Raw genomic sequence first — 21,369 nt, 5'->3', positions numbered from 1 at the left:
GCATCTGGAGCCCCTCGCTCGATGCTTGGGGCATAGTAGGCCTGAGCGATTGAAGCTCTTTTTGAGCTTTCTGTGACTGCCGACATGCTTGCCCTTGGACCTCCTCAGCCCCAGCCCAGCTCTTGGATTAGCTGGAATCTATTGAATTGGAGCCTGTGCACATCTCATCTCTGGCCTCTCTCTAGAAAGCCCCCTCTGGGGTGCCCTGGTCTTTGATACCTTGACAGGTAGCCTGGAACCTCTGCCTCTTGCTTCCCTGATGTCCTTTGCCTGGCTGCCCATCACGGTGACATGTTTATGTCTGGAAGTCTAGTCCCATGCTCCCATGCAGTGTGTGTGTCAAGACAGAGTGGGTGTGGCAGAGGGGTGGCAAGTGCGAATAGATTAACCCGTAGAGTTTGCTGAGGCTGCAAGTGCTTGTAGAGTAACCCACTGCCTTCTTGTCCTCTGAGAACTTCCAAGGTGAATCAACCAGCTCTTGCCTCCAAGAGCTTAGTTTGAAGGGTTGGGGGTGGGAGGCGGAAATCACACAGAAAGCAGTAGAAGAATGAATGCCAGTGATAGTACATAGCATTTATAAAGCACCTCTGGGGGACTCTTAACAGCCACAATCTTTCATTTGCAGAGCAAGCTTGTAATCTGTGAATGATCGCTGTGTATAGGTTAATCAATAAAGATAAGTGAGTCACCCTATGTGTCAGCGTTAGAAGGCCCTGGGCCAACATTCGAAACAAGACCTTTCCAAAGAAGGGGCTTTCTAACCATAATCTTGTCATGCCCACCAAAATACTGTATTTTGTGGAACTATGCAAATAAGGTGCTTGTAGCGCACCAAGGCAACTTGCCCATAATACAAATAGGATCCACTGCACACTAGTGGAGGTGGGGCCATGCAAATAAGGCACATGGAACTCTAGTAGAGGGAGTGGTCAGTTTTGCCATCCCTCTAACCTTCCAATGGGCCAATCCAGAAGTGGGAAAGGAAGACCTCGCTACCACTAGGAAGAGATGGAACTAGAGTTCCTTTTGACCTGGGGTTCCTGTGCCGAGAGCCTCCTAGACCCAGGAGACAGAGAATGAGCTGTAGCGTCGGAGATGGCAGAAGTGGCAAGAAGCAGAGGCAGAGAAACGGCACAGCAGAATGGATCAGTGATCTTCCTGACCCGGGCTACAACAGTGGGTGTGCCAACCCATGGAGCAAAAGTTGAACTCCTTCTGCCAGGAGGCTTGCTGGCAGAGTAGGGTATCCCCAGGTGCTTACTGATGAAGCTAAAGCTCATTGAAACATTTTCCCCAGCAGGGCAGAGACGGAGTGAGAGTCCAAAAAGCCAAGGGCCCGGGAGAGGCTTGCCTTCAGGCACAGCTGAGAAGAGGCTGTGATGAAAGAACTGTATCCAGAGTCGATCCTGATCCTGACCTGTTAACCTGTTACTTCCCTAATAAACCCCATAACTGAGAGCATGATCTGTGAGTCCATGTGCCCCTTACAACCGTAGAACCCAGAGGCCAGAGTAGAGCCGGTGTCAGGATCAGCAGAAAGGTGAGAGACAGGCGTGGGACCTCCACATCATAGCAAGCAGTCTTGGGCTGACAATCCTGAGTCTCCTTCCCTTGTAGGATGTTAGAGGAGGTCAGAGGCTGACAGCCACACCTTTTTATTTTTAAACAACTCACTCCTTACCAAAACTGACACCTTGGGGGCCTCATCTTAAGGATGACTGTGTGTTTTTCCTCCCACTTATGATTATCTTGTGTGCTCTGCCCCTCTCGGGCCCTAAGACAGAAACATGGTAGGATGGGGCCCTCCGAGATGTCTCTCAGGACACCGGGCTACTTAGAACACCTGTGTTTAGTTTAGACGGTGACTCAGAAGTCCCATTCCCAAAATAGGAAGCACAGGCCCACACAAGCTGCAGGCCCCCTCTTCAGCCTCCTAACAATAAACCCAAACTTCCGACCCAGGCTGCCGCAATTGAAAAGAAGCAACGGAGTGTCCCCGGGAACAGCTGTTGGCCACTTAACCTGGTGCCCAGACGATGTCGGCGGCGGCCACAAATCGTATGAAGATTATGAAATGAGAAAAGAGCTGAAAAAAAGATGGGTATACAGCTCACTAAGACACAGTGCGTGTGTGTGTGTACATGTGGGCGTGTGTGTGCGTGCATGTGGGCTTGTGTGTGCGTGCGTATGGTTTGCTCACATTAAGAAAAACTCCTCTGTAGAGGCTTCCCCTTTGCTTTCTGAGGGCACCCATCTCTTGGGAGAACTTGATCATGCACCCCATCGATGGCAATGGCAGGCCTCTCTTCTACACATGGGTCTCCCCAGTGCTTCCCTCTGTAGCTGCCCCGCAGGAGGAGGCGGGGAATAACACAGCACTCTTTTTTCCCTGGGAGTAAACAAGCCTGCAAACTGGAAGCAAGACTTTATTCCGCATATACTTGCACAGAGACATGGGAAAACTGATCTTTAAAATGTTTTTCCTGTTTAAAATGAATCCCAGCCCACTTCCCCACCCCCCACCCCCCTGGAAGGACGCACCACTCAAAGCACAACGTTCAATGGGAGAGAGCAGAGAGACAGGACAGCAAGCCGGCCTGGGGGCGGCGGCCTCCCTTTCAAGGCTCCCTCTGTGTGCTTAAACCGGTCACTTCCCTTCTCTGGGCTGGCGGCTGATGCGTGCAGGCTCCTCTGACGAAGCACTTCCTTTAGCAGACACAGAGCAGGGCTCTCTGAGGTCTGGCTGTGGCATTTCTGGAATGTCCTCCTCCCCAGCTTGGCTTTTCTTTCTCTCAAGCCTGAAGGGGGAAAGAAAGAGGCCTATTTATCTTGGTCTCCTGGCTGGGTAGTTAAGGCTGTGCGTGTTCAGAGACCTGTGAAGTGCCTGGCCCTTCTCCAGGGGCGTGGAGTACCGAGTTGGCACCACCTCACCTTTGACTCAGGGCTGGGTGCTGCCTCCCAGCCAGGGCGTGGTGAAGCTGCCCCTGGGCTTGTCGCCTGCCTGATGACATGTTGCTGATCAGGCTGCTTCTCTCCCCGGGCAGCACCTAGGACCCAGGAGCTCACAGGCTGGCTCTTCAAACAGCTTAGTCACTTTCTCACACAAACTCAGAGTACACGTTCCTGTCCAATTCCACACAGAGCAATAGCTTCAGGGCATCCGTTTAGAGAATTAGGCTTTTCTTGGTAACCTTGAGGGATCTGCCTTCCCAACATACTCTTCTTGGTAACTATCTCTAACCATAGTCCTATAGCATTGCTTCTCGCCAGAAGCCCCGGGTGGCAATGTTGGGTAAGTGTTGGCTTGCAAGCTTGGTGGTTCAAACCCTCCAGCTGCCCTGAGAAAGAAAGATGAGGCTGTGTGCTCCGGAAAAGATTTACAGTCTCAGAAACCCTCTATGGGATGGACGTGAGTTACCATCGACTTGAGGGCAGTGGGTTTTGTTTTGGCTTTGTCTTTGCCTCTCCCAGCTTTAGCGAAGGGAGGCCACCAACCCCAGCATAACAATGGCCACCAAGTCGGTTCTGCCTCATGGTGGCCTCGTGGGAGCCAGAGTAGGACTGCGCTGCATCCGTAGAGTTGAAGATGCTTAATTTCTTCCGAAGGAGGTGGGCAGGCCTTTCTTCCAAGGTGCCTCTGAGTGGGCTTAAGCCACCAGCCTCCTGGCTCCTAGCAGAGGGCGTAAGTGTCTGCATCTCCAAGGAGTCCAGACCACGATAGGGACAAATGACCAGCAGGTCTTCTCTCCTGAAATCTGGACAGGCACATAAAGAATGCCTCTCCCTCTCGGCCCGGCAGTCGAATGGGAAGGAGCAGGAAAGCCAGGCTTGGGATAGTTGTGTTTGCGGGATGCCAACAGAAGCGAGGGAATCTTGTCTGAAAGGGGTCACATCGTTCCCCGATGGCCCCCAGAAACCCAAAGAGGCAATTCTTGTCACTTCCCTGATTCTACTTCCGATGCTTCCTGAAGCCTTTTGGTTCCCTGAAGGACCCCGATATCTTTTGTAACAGAATGTTCTCTGAAGACTTTCATTATGTAACACATGCCCGACTAGAGTTGGGTTTTTTGACGGAACATCTACCAGCTGTTATCTGGAGAGACGAAGACAAAAGGTCATCGTGGGGCAGATCCTGAGTGGCCCCATTTACTCACACGATGACCAACAGACAAGCTACGACTTGGCAAAGGCGGCCTCTTCAAGTGGTCCCCAGGGCTCTGGGACGGGCTGGGTCCTTCCATAACGGGGTCCAGGGCTCTTGGCAGGGGAAAGGACACCACTCCAGCCCTATTCCTTGATATTGAAGGTGAGGAGGTGCAAATGATTAGCATGCTTGACGTCTAACCAAAAGGTTGCAGGGTCAAGTACACCCTGAGGTACCTCAGAAGAAAGGGCTGGAGATCTACTTCTGAAAAGTCAGCCCTCAAAAACCCCATGGAGTACAGGTCTGCTCTCATGCACACCTGTGGAGGTGGACATATGGACAGGTCTGCTCTGATACACACGAGGTGGACATATGGAGAGGTCTGCTCTGATACACACTGGGTGGACATGCGTAAGAACCAATTCGATGACAACTGGTTTCCTAGTCTATGGAGTTAAACTTGGGGTCCCCACAAAGCTAGTGCCAGAGGAGACTCTTGCAATAGCTAACATGCTTGCAGTAGGGCCAGGGCCAGAACAGGCCCCCAGGAAGTAGTACTTCCCTCTGACTTGGGAAGGTGACCTCTGTACGCACCCTGTTCCTCAGTGCAGCTTCAGGCAGTGAGCCTGGGCGCTCTCGATCCCTCCCACCACCCAGCCCTAGGAAAGCTGGCACACAGGGTTGCTGGGCTGGGCTGGCACTGGTTTCACGCTGAAGCAATGTACTGTAGTTACAATGCTGATGATTGGTGTGTGTGTGTGTGTGTGTGTGTGTGTGTGTGTGTGTGTGTGTGTGTGTACAACTTTAAAAAAATGTTGGGCGCTCTTACCGATATCATTCCTTTGCCCAGTTCAGTCACATCAAGCAGTAACATACAATTGCTACTGCCATCAATTTCAAAACATTTTCTTTCTTCTTGAACTCCTTGGTATCAGCTCCCCTTTATCCCCTCCCTCCTTCAACCTACCCGCCAGGAATCTTTATTCATTCATTCATTCAATCATTGATTGATTAATTGCTAAATCTTACACCATCCAATATATCCATTCGCATACAATTCTGTCGTTCATGACCTTGAGTGGGGTTACACGGTCCTTGATGCCATCAATTCTTCCTTCCCTGTGGGGGGAGGTCAGATGCTTACAGACATCCTCCCTGAAGACAGTCAGTCATCAGGGATTAGGCCCTGCTCCCTGCTGCTGGGGACAATGGACTACTTCTCCCTAAGGCTTGCGGTACCATTAGCTTGGTTCCTGTAGGTGGGGTTTACACCCTACTGCTAATGGTTCCCATGGAGAGCCAGAGAACAGATCAAACCTGCTCAGTGAATCTAGGATCCGCCCATTTTGTCACATGTATACCCCCATTCCCTCCTCTTCCTATTGTGTGTATATCCCTAGACCACCCCATCTCATTGCTGTATAACCTATAGTGCAACCCCTTCCTGTGACATATGTCTTTACCTGTAATTAGTGGGCTTGCACGCCCCCAAAAGGTATATAGGCCTGGGTTAGCAATAGAGATCTCTCTCCCTCTCTCAGCTCCTCCTCTCTTTCCCATCCTTGCTCCCTTGTTCCCTTGTCCTCCTTCCCTTCCCCCTCTTTCCACGTGGACCACCAAGCAGGGCTGAGGTGAGCAATGCTACCATGTAATGTGTCCGACTCCGTTATTGCAATATCTCTTTTATCTCTCATGCTCTCTGTGATTTTAATATAATATATATATATCAACTGTACAGTTGTGCTTACCGAACCCGCGGTTAATGGTGGGGGACTGGCACCCCCACCTCATACTACACTTCCCCACTTCTCACCCCCTCTCTTCCAGTACCCTTGGGGCTACAATTCTGATGTTCGGGGTTGGAAGGGGATGCGAGAGCAGCAGTTTGACCACCTTGCTGCATTGGCTGAGGATGTCCTTGGAAACGGACTTAGCTGGGCATCCACAGCCCAGAGAAGACAAGAGCTCTGCTCCGGATCTCCTTCCTGCTCATGGGTTTCAGGCCTGCTTCGGCTCTCCAGCTAGCAGCCACATTCTCTTGATTTTCTGATCTAACAACGGGAGCACAGAGCAGGTGATTCTACATGGGCACCAGCTTCCGGCAGTCCCCTTCTGACAACTTTTAATGTCCATGTGCGTGAGCTGTTGTCCTTTGCGATCCCCAAAAGATCACAGATGGGATGCCTGGTCTAGACCCAAGTCTGTCTGACTCCGAATCGGAGTGACTTTATTTCGGAGGTCTTTTTCTTCACCACCCTCAGCAAACACCCCTTCAGCATGGACATGGTTGTGCTGTTGGTGCCTGCAAGCTGGTTTCGACTCATAGCGACTGTCCATATAACCGAATGGAACACTGCCTGCTTCTGCGCCGTCCTCTGAGCCCGTGCAGCGCAGGCCAGTAGCTCTGAGCAGGAACGAACCATTTGCTGCGGAGTTCACCCTCACTTACCGTGGCCCACGCGTGTCAGAGCAGGATTAGGCTCCAGAGGGTTTTCAGTGGCTGGTTTTTTTCCATAACTGAATTCCCAAGTGAAGTCTTCCCATGTGAATTCCCAAGTGCTCGGTGTGTGGGCCCGTGCCCCAGGCTTTAGGTTAGCTGCTGAGCATCTTTGGCATCACGCAGGGACTCCAGCCCCTTGTAATTCAAAGAGGGCATGGCCTCAGCCCCTCTTGGAGTTTGGTGGAAATAGGAAGCTGCCCGGGCCTGCTGGCTCAGAACCCTTGTTTTAACATGACTCTCAGTCCATTCAGTGTGGGCTCGTGGCAGTCTGTTTGCTTTTTCGGTTCAAAGCAGAATCTGGGCCCCACCAGCCTCTGCAGGCCAGAGCTGGACCTCAGAGAGAAAGCTCTCCTCGTCTCTGCCACCAGCTCCCCAGGGCACCTTAGCCTGCCTGCTGAACCTCTCTGGGCTCCTGTTTCCTCCTTTATAAAGCAATGGGGGGCCTTTAGTTCCTTTCTGTGGTGGGATGAACCGGTCCTTTCCAACAGGTCATGCCGGAAGGGAGCGGATGCAGCGGAATGCCCATAGGGATGGCGTTTCTTTCAGGGGTGATGACAATAGGCACTCTGGAATGAGATGTTGGTGATGGTTGTACAGCTCTGTGACTGCTCTGGAAACCGTCAAACTGTGTACACCTTAAAGAGTACATCGCATGTCACGTTGTTATTATTATTATTAAATATGATATGGAGCCAAGGAGAGACCAAATCAATCCTGGTAAAACGAGGTTCTGTTTTATCTTAACGAGGGATGGCTTCTCTACAGAAAGCCCGTGCCCACGAGCCTTTGTTCTTCTTCTGTGTCGGACGGGTTCACTGCACAGGCCTGGTATGAAGCGCTGATGGAAGCAATTTGCAAAGGAAATAAGAACTCTGGACATGTCATTCCTGGGAGAAGGACGTCGTGCTTGGTAAAGTAGAGTGGCAGCGAGAAAGAGGAAGCTCCTCAACGGGACAGATGGACACAGTGGCTCCAACAGTGGGCCCCAGCCTGAGACCAGCGGGCAGCACGGCGCAGGACCCGGTGATGGTTCATTTCTGCAGCGCTCAGGAGTCTATGAGCTGGAACAACTGTGTATCACCCAACACGTCAAAAGCCACCCCTACAGAAGTCATCCCCAATGTGTCCTCCCCAGAGGCTCTCCTGACTCTCGGGCCCCTCTCAGTTTCCCACCCCCAGACAGCCTCCTCCAGCAGTCAGCCCTCCCGAGAGAAGATGACTCTCCCGTGCAGCGCCCCCCGCAGCTGGGTGGATTTTGTGGGCTGTTTGTTTTTAAAGAAGGCACAAAGAGAAAGAAAGAAGAGAAAAACAACTTGAGAAAAATGAAGCGCTGGTCCCGAGTCACTGGATCCCCTGATGGCTGGCAGTGTCCTCCTGGGGAATTCCTAGCATCTCCGAGCCCCCTGCAGACCTCTCCTGGTCCAGGGACCGTCTCTGACCTTCCTGGCTGACTCTTCCTCCCCAGCTCCCAGGGGGATGCTTGGTACTATTTGTTGAGTGAACGACGGTTACCCAAGCTTAGCATTATTAGAAAAAGAACAGTGAAGGACAGGAGAACATTTCAGGAAATAAGGTACGAGGACTTGGCCTGCCGAGCAGCAAACCCACTTCCTGATTAGGCGTTCGCCTGGCTGTCAGCTCCCCCTGCATTTTCCCCAGCCACCACCCACCCATCTGCTGCCAGAAACAGCTCCAGCCACCTTGGGGCTGGGATGAGGGGCTTGGTGTGCCAGGTGCAGAAAGGCTCCCCGTCTTTATTGTCATCCTGCCGGCTCAGCAGACAGAATCCGCAAAGACAGGGCTCCCCCGGCTTTTCTGGGTCAAGTGGCGGAGCACAAGTATTTTCCTTTCCAAGATTCTCTGAACTCTCTGTAAGCTGTCTGCGGCCGTCCCCCTCCGGTCACAAATAGAAGCCCGGCTCAAGGAAGCTCTCCTTCCTCCCTTTGCTGGCCCGAGTTTGGTGGTATCTGAAATCGCTGTGTTGGTTGGAGCAGCACAGAGCAGCACCATGTGCTGCGATAAATGGGCTCTTTCCCCCCCAAATGGCCAAATGGCTGCTGCACCATCCAGAGACCTTCTTCTCATCCCTCCCCCCCCCATGAAGAGAGGGAGTCGGGGGGGCCTGGGCTGCAGGCTGATTCTCCTTAAGAGTCTAATAAGGCTGGATCTTAGAGTCCGACAAAGCCCCAGTGAGTTTTGGTGTCATTGTTGTTAGTTGCCTTCTCACCCAGCACTCCTGACCCCCCTGGAGGCCCCCGGGTGCTGAGAGGAGCCGCTGCAGGGGGCTTTCTTGGTCGTCGTCTTCACGGAAGCAGATCACCTGACTGATTTTTCCTTGGGGGGCAAGTCATCTCACCTCTCTGCGCCCTGGTTTTGAAGTGACCTCATTGAGCCGAGGGGAGGAGTCAAAAGACCATAGACCTTGAGGAACCAGGCATTGATTTTTTTCTACTCCCTGCCCAGGTAGGAGCGCCTGTGCTCCTGCTGATCTTGCAGCCTGCCCCCTTTCATCCACAGCTGCTTCCTGCCGCAGTCCTGCCCCACAGTTCTGGGAGGAAAGTTCAGAGAGGTGGGTCACGCCTCCCGTGTGTCCTGTCTCCGGGTCGGCTTCCTGTCTCAGGCTCTGGAGTCCCTCCCTCCCTCCCTCACACCTTTGTTCCACAAACAGGAGCTGGGCATCCACAGATGCTGCCCTAGGCGTGGAATGTAAAGAGAGGCAGGCCTTGTCTCTGCCCTCAGGGACGGATCTCTACAGGACGTGAGTAATCCTACGTACACGGGGAACATGGAATGCCACGAAATGATGGGGAGGCCTGCCAGCCGCCTGAGCTTCTAGAGAGGCCCTCAGAGAAGAAAACCTGATTGTGATGCCCCCTCCGGGGCCCTGGGGTTACCACACCAACAGCCAGCTTGCAAACCTTGCCAGGCCATTTATCAGTGCCAAACCCCAACTCCAAACCAGCTGCTGGATCCATTCTGACCCGTCGTGAGCCTGTAGGAGCTGCCCCTGTAGGTTCCTGAGAGGAAAACTCTGTACCAGAGCAGAGAAGGTCACCTTCCTAGAGCAGAGCTGCTGGGGGAGGGGGGTGGGGGTGGGATGGGGAATCCAACTGCTCTGACTCTGTGATCAGGTCCAACCTGTCTTCCGCAGCATCCTGATTTCCCTAATTTCGCTTCAGGCCAAAAGTTTCTGGTGGGTCCTGGCGCCAGGGCCTGGAGCAGGATGTGAGCCTTTACTGCATTAGAGGAGAATGGCTTACAACGCTGCAACCCAAAGAAGGGGGAGGGAACCTTATCTTCTGCCAAGGGCCATTCAGATCTGTATGACGTCATGCACAGGCCGTACCTACCAGTCAAAGATGTCATGAACTCAGCCCCAGTGTGATTGGTTCTCATTGGCATGTGTCTGATGTTAGCTGGTATTGGTGATTTCCAGTGCCTTAGAAAGCCCTCAGGCCGGGCGTTCCCCACCCCTGATACAACCTCATTTCTCTGTCAAATTTTCTTCTTAGGCCACAGGCAGCCTGGGTCTCAGGATGAAGAGGAAAAGAGAGGTCCTCCCTTCCCATTCTTTGGCTCGCTCAATAAATCTTGGCATATGTCTTCAAACCTGTCCAAACAACCATGGGGCCATGTGTCCTCAGGTGAGTGGAAGCCTTTACCTTCTTCCAACCATCAGCCATAGCTTGGTGGGCTCAAACTGCCTCCCTCTGCCTTTCTCTCCATCACCCGACACTCAGCACTGTGCCTACAGCAGGATTAGGAGGAGCCCTGGGCTAGATAAAAGTATCAGGGTGGCAGGAACCCGAGAGGAAGCCCATTGAATTATTGGGGGGGGGGGGGTGTCTCTCTTGCTGTCGGTGAATGCATGGGCTCACGTGCTCTCCGGGAGACCCTGGCATTTGTGCAGTCCAGTAATCCTAAACCCCGGGTACTGCTCAAGGGCCCTGAGTTTGAGCCGTTTCCCAGCAACTACAACAAAAGGAAGGACATATTGGGTTACATAGTTCTCATTTTCTGACAAAAGAATGCATACAAATTGATTCGCAAGAGCCCGACGTTGTCCTGGAATGTGATTCCTGCCAAAATTTCCCCAGAGCGTCGCTATAAAAGAGACACTGGGTACCGGATCGGACCCTGGCGTCCACCAGAGTGTTGCAAGAGACCTGCAGACACTGTTCAACAGACGATGCTCGTATGGCATTTCCAAAGAGGCAGAGACCACCAGGGACATCATCACTCAAGGAAGGCGTTCCTCCTTTGGATGTCCCGGAACTCCAAGGACAAGCACAGGAAGAATGTAGTGAGAACATTGCTTCTCCTACAGCTCAGAGCCACAGCAGAACCCTCGGACAGCTTCCCAGCAAAGACTCAATAGCTTCATTAATGGCCTGGTGCATGGCAGACATTCTAAGAAACGTACACACATGTATCTGTATATCTAGACATAGGTGTCTCCCTCTATACATCCATAATTTTCAAGCACCTCATATACACGTGACATTTGGACATTAAATAAAGAAGACTGACGAAGAATATGCATCTGAATTATGGTGCTGGTTGAGAGTCTTCAAAGTACGATGGACCGCTGAAAGGTCAAAGCAATGGGTCCTGGAAGATGTACTGCCACAGTGCTCCTTAGAGGCAAGGGCGGTGAGACTTCATCTCACGCCCTTTGAACATATTGTCAGGAGCGACCAGTCCCTGGAGCATGACATCATGCCTGGTAAGGAGGGTGGGGTGAGGTGGGGGTGGGGGTGCAGCGAAGAGGAAGGCCCTCTACGAGATGAACTGATGCAATGGCTGCACCCATGGGTGTCAAGCACTAGAACTGTCATGAGGATGTCACAGGCCTGGGCAGTGTTTCGTGTGGTTGGACAGAGGGTCACTGTGAGATGAAGCCAACTTGATGGCACCTAACAGCGTGTGTGTGTGTGTGTGTGTGTGTGTGTGTATGTGCATACACACATATGAACAAATATACCCATATGTATATCCATGTTGTGTTGTGTGCCAGGGGGTCAGTTCCACCTCATCGCAACCCCACAGGACGGAGTAGAACTGCCCCATTCTGTAGATGTGTGCTTCCTAATGGTGCGCACGCACCCACCATTGAGTATCGTTATTCGTTTTAAAAGCTTTCCATGTTGGAAAGGTGAACATTCCCTTTTGCTTTTTAATGTCTTAGTTTAGTTTATTTCATGTACCAGTTGTCCTGGGCAAGATAAGGACCCCAAGAGATGTCTATGTCCTCATTCCCAGAACCTTTGAATGCGATCCCTTGCACGGCCCAGGCACTTTGCAGATGTGATTAAGGAAGGATTTTGAGATGAGAAGATCAGCCTGGCCTACCCAGGTGGGCCAGGTCATCACAAGGGCCCTTATGAGAGAGTCAGAGGCAGAGTGAGCAGTAGATGTGACAATGGCAACGAGAGGCTGGAAGGATGTGGAAAAATGGCCATGACTTAAAGAAAGCCAAAGACTGCTAGAGATGAGAAGACGAACTTTCCCCTCAGAGCCTCTGAGGGAACCAGCCATGCCACTGCAACTGATTTTAGACCTCTGCCCTCCAGGCTATGAGAGGACTACTGTGTGTCATTGTGAGCCAATAAGTCTGTTGTCTTTTCTACAATAGCCATAGGAAATGAATGCACCAGACTGCAGAAATACATAACCAAATCCCACAAATCAACAGGACACACAGACCATTAGAAATCTATAAAAGTTGAGGAGCTGATACCAAGGGCTCAAGTAGAAAGCAAATGTTTTGAGAGTGACGATGGCAACAAATGTTCAACTGCGCTGGACACAATGGATGGATGGATGGATTGTGATAAGAGTTGTATGAGCCCCCAATAAAATGATTAAGAAAAAAAAATTTATAAAAGTTATGTTTGGATAAGAAACAAATATATCAAAAAAATAAATAAATAAAAAGAAACACATATATCCTTTTTAAGAGGTTCTACCATTAGCCGTTAAGCATATTTTTTTAAATGCTCAATGTCAGTAGTTATTCGGGAAATTTGTACTATCAGAATGACTGAAAAAATTTAAATCTCAAGCATGCAGAGCAACAAGAATTTCATCCATTCCTGGTGAGAGTATAGATGGGTATCATCCGTTTGAAAAACAGTTTGGTTTAATTTGAAAACGTTGAGGATGTCCAGCGATTTTATTGCAAAGTATATATCCATCAGAAATGCCTCCTTACCAAGAGACATATGATAATCCTTAAAGCAGTGTTATTTATAAGAACTCTCAAGCCAGAACAATCCAGACTTCCACCAGGAGTCCTATGATAGTGAGGTTTTATATTAACTAAGCAGGGATAAGCTTCTCCATGGTTTGGCAGGTAAGGCTAATAATCCCCCATGATGCTATGTAACACGATCTAATCAACTCCAGGGATCTGCCATGGGCAGCCAATCACTTGCAAGGAGATTAGGGTGAAATACACCCCCTTCCTCAGGTCACAGCCCTGTTGCAATTCAAAGGAAGATTCCTTGGAGATGCAGCCTGCTTCTTATATAAGTAGACGCTGTGAAGGCGCTTGCTTGCTTTTGCCTAGGTCTGGATCCTACACCTGGTTCATTTGTTGGGACTCGAGGCAATGGCCGACCATATTGCCACGTTGCCTACCTGCCAATCTCGGGAGAGGTCAGCAACCTGCCCTGTGGGTTCATTCACCGCTCCAGGTACAAACCTGAACCTGCTTGGGTTCATTCTCCTCTGCAGCCGTCAGCTGCTGACCTCCCCTGGTCTTGGTCCCTAGAGGTACAGTAGCTGGAGAAGCCCCCAGCTTCAAGCCTGATTCCGGAACTTGGAGCCTGCCCAGACTTGGACTGGACTTGCCTGCTTCTAGCACTCTACCAGCCAGTTTCCTTATATCGATGTCTCTCTGCATCTCTGTATAAGCATCCCTTGGTTTGGCTTCTAAAGAACCCGTCCTGAGACAAGTTCTGTGGGTAAAAACGGTCCTGGTTTATTCACACGGGGGAAGACAACGCAGCAAGAAAGATGAAGAACCACAGCTGGGGCAGCAACATCAGGATTCTCATAAGCAGAAAGTGAAGCAAACACACACACGCACAACGACATACTTTTGATTCCATCTCTAAAGAGTTCAAAACAAAACTAAGGGGCCATGTTAGAATTAGGGATCCTAACTGTACTTCGGGGATAAGGAGAGGAGGCCAGGTCGGGACGGGACAGCAGCCTCCTAGCCACCTGGCAGTGTCCTCTTTCTCAACAGGGCCGATGACTTTGTGGAGACCGAAGAAGCCATGCATTCACTTGGTGTTGTTTTCCGCGTGTTTATTATTCTTCACAGTAAAAAGAATTAAAAAAAAATCTGTGGACTTTCAAACATGTACTGTTTGTTTGACTCCATGGTTAATTAATGACAGTTCAAACCCGTTGCCGTCGCATTGATTTAGTTTGTCTGTAATTTATTTTTTAATCTTGGTGTTTAAAAAGGAGATGCATTTTTCTAATCATTGCAACAAAACTATGCTCAATAAAGTCTTTCCTTTTGCATTAGGCGGCCCCATCCCATGCTGAGTGGGATCCACTGCATACAAGGCAGCTGTTGGTTTATCTCTCTGACATTTAAACTGAAAAGAAAGCAAAATTTTAAAAAAGTTCATTACACAGTGTATCCCATACAGAAAACGACGGATGTTCCCTCCAAACCACCAAGCACATACGCTCTTACATGAGTGAAGTGAAGGCTGGGGGGATTGAACAGAAGTTAATAACCATTCCTTAAAAAGAGAACCATGTTGTATGAATACTTGAGCTCCTCTCGCTGGCTGATATTTAGGAAGGTCCTTGTAGTAAAGCAATGCGACGATGTCTTTGTGACTTCAGAGAATCCTACAAGTATTTGACCAGTCTGTTCCTTTGAAGATTATTGTGGCGAAGTAACATGAACTACTTACGCTCCTCTACCTAAGTGTCTACAACTCCCGCCAAACGATTGGGTGAGACCACGCAAACGAAGTGTGGAAGATGCTCACACGGGGATTGGTCAGTTTTGCCGTTCCTCGGAGTTTGGGAGTCCTCTCAGAAGCAGGAAAGGGGAGAATTTGGAGGGGTCAAGAAAGAAAAGCCACCAGCAGAGTACGCGCTGAGACAGAGCAGAGGAGCCATGCTGACGAGACAGAGGCAGCGAAGCAGAGCCACAGGTGGCTTCCTGGCCACAAAAGAAGGCAAAGGCTATGGGACCGTGGGGACCGAGAGCCTGAGGACACAGCTCTGGACGAAAGACTGTATCTGGGCCGCAGTGTTTTCTGACCCTGGCTCGTGACTAGAGTGGTGTGGCAGTCACCTAATCTGGTGTCAATTTAAGGATTCAGAGTGTAGGGGTGAGGTCTAGTCTATCAATCTGGAGATGTCCAATGAGACTTCTGTGAGCATGGCCTTCTCCAGAGAATTCTAGGAAATCTGGTACTTCCTCCTTGGAGGCGGAAGACACCTCTTTCTCTCTGCTACTCCCTGGGAGACACTGCAGAAGAGAAGCCACATGAACACAACCAGAACCTCGGAGGCCAGAGAAGCCACAGAGAGACCCCTGCCAGCGCTGAGATGCTTACACTGGACCCAAAGACTTTCTACCAACTGGCCTGTGATCTTTTGCATTCGGCGTCATTGCATTTGCTTCATGAGTCTGAAGAGGACTTTATAGATTGATATCGGAAATATGGGCTAATAGTGGACTTATGGACTTGATCTGGACTGGGCTGGGATCTTTTCTCAATGTTCAATTGCTCTTGTATATAAATCTCTTTCTTATACACATATGTGTGTCCATGGATCTGTTTCTCTCGTCTACCCAGACTAATACAAGCGGGCATCTGACTTCCTCTGCCATCACAAGGTGGAGGGAAAATCAAACCCAACATCAGCCCAAAGCTGACTGCTGGGAGGTGGAGGTCAGACGCACCACCCTTCTTTAGCCTTTACATGAATTCTGACCTCAGCCATCCCTCTGTCACACCCTCTACTGCTCTGCCAGGCCCAAGCGTCATCTGTTACACTGACCCCACAGACTGGTCTCCCAGTGACAGGGAAATAAAAGGTGACCACGCAAGATGAAGAACAACTTATCATGTGGTCCTAGGAACAGGGCAGTCTCTGCTCCCCCACGTCTGCAGCTAGGCCTCCCGTGGCCCCTGGTCCTTCAGGCTCCCAGTCCCTCAGCCCAGGGCAGGCTCTATCCTGCGGACAGAAGTGTTAACAAGCTCTTTAGCATTGCCAATAAGTGCCAAGGGACCCCTCACTCTGCCAAGAAGCCTCTTGCCCGAAGGCTCCCCACTCTCTTGCTCAGTGGGTCAGTCTACCTCCTCTAACTACCTTCCTCCACAGTTCAGGATGCCCACTGTGCCAGCTCATGCCCATCTCCGAATTCCGTTGCCATCATTTCTCTGTTACTGTGTCTCACCATCTTGAACTCCCGCCTTGGTGTTATAGGACTCTCTCTCCCTCTCTCTCGAATCTAGCCACCCTTTCTACCTCTGGCATGGCTCATTTTGAGCCTAGTGGGATGGCAGAACAGGCCAATCCCCTCATTAGGGTTCCATTCACCTTATTTGCCTGGTTCCACGCCCACAGGGATGCCAAGCACCTTATTTGTGTTATGATCAAGTTGTCCAATCTCCTTGGTGAGACATGAACACCTTATTTGCATAATCAGACCCAATCATTTGGTGGGAATGACAAGACCCCGGTTAGAAAGGCTTATGTAAAAGGGCCCTATCACCCTCCACCCCAGGATGAAGGGGAAGGGCAGAGTAAGCCAATGGACCGGGCTGAGTCGTCCGATCGTCAAGGATGACGCGCGTGTAACTGAAAAGTGACGGATCCTTTCCGTGCTTTAATTGCCTCAGCTCCAACATAAGCTTGTTAGGTTTAGGATTTTCCAACTCTTCTGTTTATAGCAAAAGAGTTTTAGGTCACCAGGAATAAAACTATTCTTCGACCTCCCACCTGCAGCACACCTGCGTGGCAAAGACAACTCCCGTTCTCCTAATTACTGTATCTGAACTGTAAATCGCTCTGTCTCATCCTCAAGGTGATTTTTAAAAAAATGAGCTTCTTCCCATTGCTCAGCTGGCTGTCTGGGATGTTGTCTGTTATGGGGCTGAGATACTATATGTATATGGGTGTGCGTGTGTGTGTAGTGGGCTTGCTTATCGTAGCTGCATACCTTATTTCACAAGGATAGTGTGGATGATTGAGTCCAGAGGGGCTTGGATATAGTTGACCCAGCGCCCAAAATAATATAGTTAAATCTCTCCTACCCCTAGACCGACGGAGATGGAAAGCATTGGGTACTAAGCAATCTACGTGTTCCAAAGGTCTCACAGTTGAGTACTGGTTCTGTGGTGTATTGCCCGGATTCTGGTCTTCATTAAGTCATAAAAATGGAGTTTATGGCCTTTCTGGTTGGAACAATAACTTTTATGATGGCTATGGTGGCTGAGTGGTTATCAGAGGAAGAAAGTCAGACAGCTAACATTCTTGGTGCCCTTGCTATTTGCCATGGACTGCGTTAGCCATATGTGTTAGCTCTTGAGCCCCAGGCCAAGCCTGTAAGGTAGGCACTCTAATTGCCATGTTAAGATTTGACTCAGCAGGCTTAGAGTCTTTAGCAGAGTTGTGCAAGGCTAAGTGCAAGTGGATGGCTATGAAGTCATGCAGCCTAGGAAGCAAAAACACGAGGGCGTAAGGCTGTGTTTCTCAATCTACCAGCCGTGTGAGCCCATCCTCTGTGGAAGGTAGGGTTGCCCGCTCACCACCTTCTCCTCCTGGCGATGATCAATGACCCGGACTTGACGCACACCACGTCTAAAGGGCGGTTTTGACCTCCTTTGACATGCAAATTGGGTTGCTTTGAACTATTCTTAGAGTTTCAGGAGCAAACAGAAGTCTGAAAGGGCAAGATCAGGGCCATAGGGTGGGTGGGGTAAGGTTTCCCAACAGCATTCTGACGGGAGAGCTCTTGCTACCTCCCAAAGCATTGCAGGTCCTTGGTCATGATGGGGGGTGGCAGGGATCTCAATGCAACTTTTCTGGCCTTTCCTCTCATCTACACAGTTTTCTGTTTTCTTAAAACTTCCTCCTCAAAAACCCTGGTGATAGTCCTGAGTCCTCGGAGAAAGTCTCCACAGATAACTCGTTTGAATTACCCCCAATGAATCACTACGCGGGACCTGAGCAGCTGGCCTCCCTGCTTGGAATAAGCGGGCCCGGCTGTTCCGTCGGGGACTACTGTTTTCTTCGGACCTTTTTTATTTTTAAGGTACCCTCACGAGACTAAGATCAGGGTATTTACAGAGAGAACTTCCTGGCAGCACCCGCTGACTGCCAAGGCGTGCGCGCACACATTTTATTCGGCAGAAACCCATCGTCTATGCACTGCAATCCAAGTAGCTCTACTTTTTGACTCACCCTCAGATAGCTTAGCCAGCGGAGTCTGGATTGAACCCCAGGTTTTCAGATTTCTAGAACAGCAGTTGCCCACCCCACCCCTCACCCCCTTCAATGCTGCCTCATCAATGTTTAGTGACAGTTCACTTGCTGGTATTTAACGTCTAAGTTCAGCTAATCCCTGAGTTCCTCTGCCCGGACAGCAAGGGCGCCCAAACTGATTTACTGAATGCCCCCTTTTCAGAAAACTGAAGTTACTCAGCCCCCCTTAGTGGCAAGGAAAAACATAAACTCTACCCCATAATCCAGGGTACAATGTATGTGTTAGTCTAGGTAGACTAGAGACACAAATTCATAAACATGTATATGTGTGTAAGAGAGAGTTTTTATATATAAGAACAATTAAATATTGAGAAAACATCCCAGCCCAGTCCAGATCAAGTGTATAAGTCCGATATTAGCCCATGTGTCCAATACCAATCTATAAATTCCTCTTCAGACTCAAGAAACACAGGGAATGACACTGAATGCAGGAAGCTCACAGGCCAGTGGGTGGAAAGTCTTGCAGATGCAGTGGCGGTGGAAGCATCTCAGCGCTGGCGTGGGTCTCCACGTGGCCCCTCCAGCTCCAGGGCTCTGGCTGCATCAGGGTAGCTCCAGGCGGCTTCTCATCAGGAATATCTCGCAGGGACTGAGCATATGTCCCACCTCCAGTGACCTAATTATATCCTTAGCACCTCCAAATGAGGTCCCCACACTGTGACCTGATTGACAGGCTAAACCCACCCCTTCACTCTTAATCGTCTCAAATTGTCAACAGATTATGTAGCTACCACAATAGAGTCACCTGCTTTGGCAGCCTCTCCCTGGACCATTCCAGTGCCCCCAGAGGGATACCACTCACTTTGGAAAACCCTGTTGGGCAAGCCGGATCCCTAACATAATATGGTGAGTAAAACACAGTTTGGCATTTGAATTGCTGGGCTATACAGTCTGAGAACAAGAGTGGCCTTTAGAAAGTGGTTCGGCCAAGCTGGCCTCCACAGATGCTTCTTGAATATGGACTCACAGGCTGAGCAACTGACCCACAGCATAGGACCCTGAGCTAGAACGTGACTTGGTGTATCGTCTGCCAATTGGGTTTTCTTCTACAGGTTGAAGTTACCTTTGATGGACCCTGTGATGTTCCCCTCAGACCCTTCCTCATGGAAGGACTTGTCTCCCCAGCCGCCGAGAATGCTGAGAACAGACAACAGCAGCTGTCAGCATTTTCAGTTGGCCTCGGCTGCAGAGTGCTGGTTTATCCAAGGTCTTGCCCTTTCTGGTGTGGCCCACGTCCAAGGTGGGAGGCTTGGTCAGCTCAGAGTGAAGGGAACCAACTGTGGAAGACGTCCCGGCTCCTGTGCTCCTGGCGGGGTTGGCTGAGGCCAGCGGGGTGCCTGCCTCAGAGCCCACTTACTCACTCTCACCAATTCCACCTCCTTCGTCCTCCTCCCGGGGGCTGCTTCCAGGTCTCTCCTTTAAAACATTCTGCCGTTCTTCTGAGTCTGCTCCCAGGGGAGCCCTCTTCCTGCTAACTCACCCAACGCTCCTTCCGCAGGATAGTCTTTTGGGGATGAACAGAGGGTTCCTGCGCCCCAGTCTTCTCTTCACCAACCTGAACAACTTTGGGGACCGCACAGATTTCTGGGTGCCCCCGCCATCTTGAGCATTTTCTTAGGTGCTTCCGAATTGACCATCCTGGGTGGGGATGGCTGATTTTCTGGGGGTAACGCTTGAGTGTCCGGGGTCTTTTCATGGGCACAGCAGCTCCTGGTGCAGAGAGAAAGCGATGCTGGCGACTTCTAGAGGAAGGAGTGACTTAGTCGGGGAAGCTTCACAAAGAGGAGGAGCCGAGGCCGCATTTCATCTTTTGTTTTCCAGGTCTTTTCTGCACCCAGAAGAGAATGGGATTATCAGGTATCTGTGAAAGACAATAAATGCCAAGACACCCACTGCCAGGGAGTCATGCCTTAGTGACCCTATAAACAACCCCGTAAATAACTTAGCAAGTCAATTTGCTCAGCCCATGTGAGTTCCTCCTTTGTATTATCTAAGTCAAGTCTCCGAGATGTAGAGTCTTTGTCAACAGACCACCTTCCAGCTTTGCTTTCTGCAGCTCACAGCGGTCACTCTCACTTCCAGACTCTTCCTCCCTGCTCAAGGGGGTGGGGGTGGGGGCTCCAGTTAGGATTCTTTGGTTGCAAGGGACCGAACCAGGCTTGACTTAGTTTAACCACAACAGAAACTCCAGAAGGGAGGCTTTATTTTAAGGTCTTTCATTAAACCTAAGGTCAGAAATGGGGACAAGGAATGTGTGCATGTGCATGTGTGAAGACACATTGTAGGGAACCCAGTCAATACCATGGGACATTCTAAGAACACACGATCCCATGGGAAACTAATTTGCTTTGTAAACTTTTACCCAAAGCGTGAGTGCACATAAACTTAATCGTGGCCTTATTTGGAAATAGGGTCTATGCATATGTAATTAAGTTAAAGATCCTAAGATGAGACCGTCTGAGTTTAAGATGGACCCTAAATCCAATGAGTATTCTTCTAAGATCCAGTTGAGCTGCTTCAGTATCATGAACTCCCTTTTGCTACACGTTGCGACTTACCCAGAAGCAAGAAAGAAAGAAAATTTGACAAGACACAGAAAGGGACCAGACACATGTTTTGAGAACTCTGTTCTTGAATTCTGTGTCTCTCTGTGCCTTGGTATGTGTGTGTGTGTGTGTGTGTGTGTGTGTGTGTGTGTGTGTTCGCACGCGTGCCTAGATCTGGTGGCAAATGGCCAGCCCTCAATTCCAGGCTTTATATGTAACAATTTTCTCTTGGATGCAGTCCCAAATTCCTGGGAGATAGAATTTTATTGGCATGTTTTAGTCCGATATTAACTTTTGGTGCAATTGGGCATGGGAACCGGAAGGATTCTGTAGTCCAAACATCCTGCCAGGGGCCCAAGTCTGTGGATGTGATCAACAGATCAACAGGGGGGAACATAAGGGAGGAAAGGAGGAGTCACCGAGAAACTGCTGGCATCAGCAAACCTTTCTTCAGCACGCATGTGCACAGAACCTTGGAAATCTCCATCTTGCCTGTAGGGAGCTTCTAGCCTGATAGGGTACTAACATGTGAGGTGAACATACAATAAACTTGGAAATGTGAGGACACCCTATATGTTTCATGCAGGACCGTGAGCCAGTTCAAAATGGGTGACCATGTCCCTAAGGCAACAAAATAGGAGCAG

At 50.1% G+C, this 21,369-nt stretch overlaps 1 pseudogene; it reads left to right on the top strand.

Moving 5' to 3' along the window:
- LOC115868266 overlaps window positions 1-19,785 on the top strand; it is a 36,419-nt pseudogene extending 16,634 nt beyond the window's left edge.
- Window positions 19,786-21,369: the final 1,584 nt, after the last annotated feature.

The sequence above is a fragment of the Echinops telfairi genome, unplaced genomic scaffold, assembly GCF_000313985.2.
Source record: "Echinops telfairi isolate 266 unplaced genomic scaffold, ASM31398v2 ScPeMD7_9;HRSCAF=40, whole genome shotgun sequence".
NCBI classification, from domain to species: Eukaryota; Metazoa; Chordata; class Mammalia; order Afrosoricida; family Tenrecidae; genus Echinops; species Echinops telfairi.
Note: the sequence above shows the minus strand (reverse complement) of the source record. Positions and strands in the feature narration are given on the sequence as shown.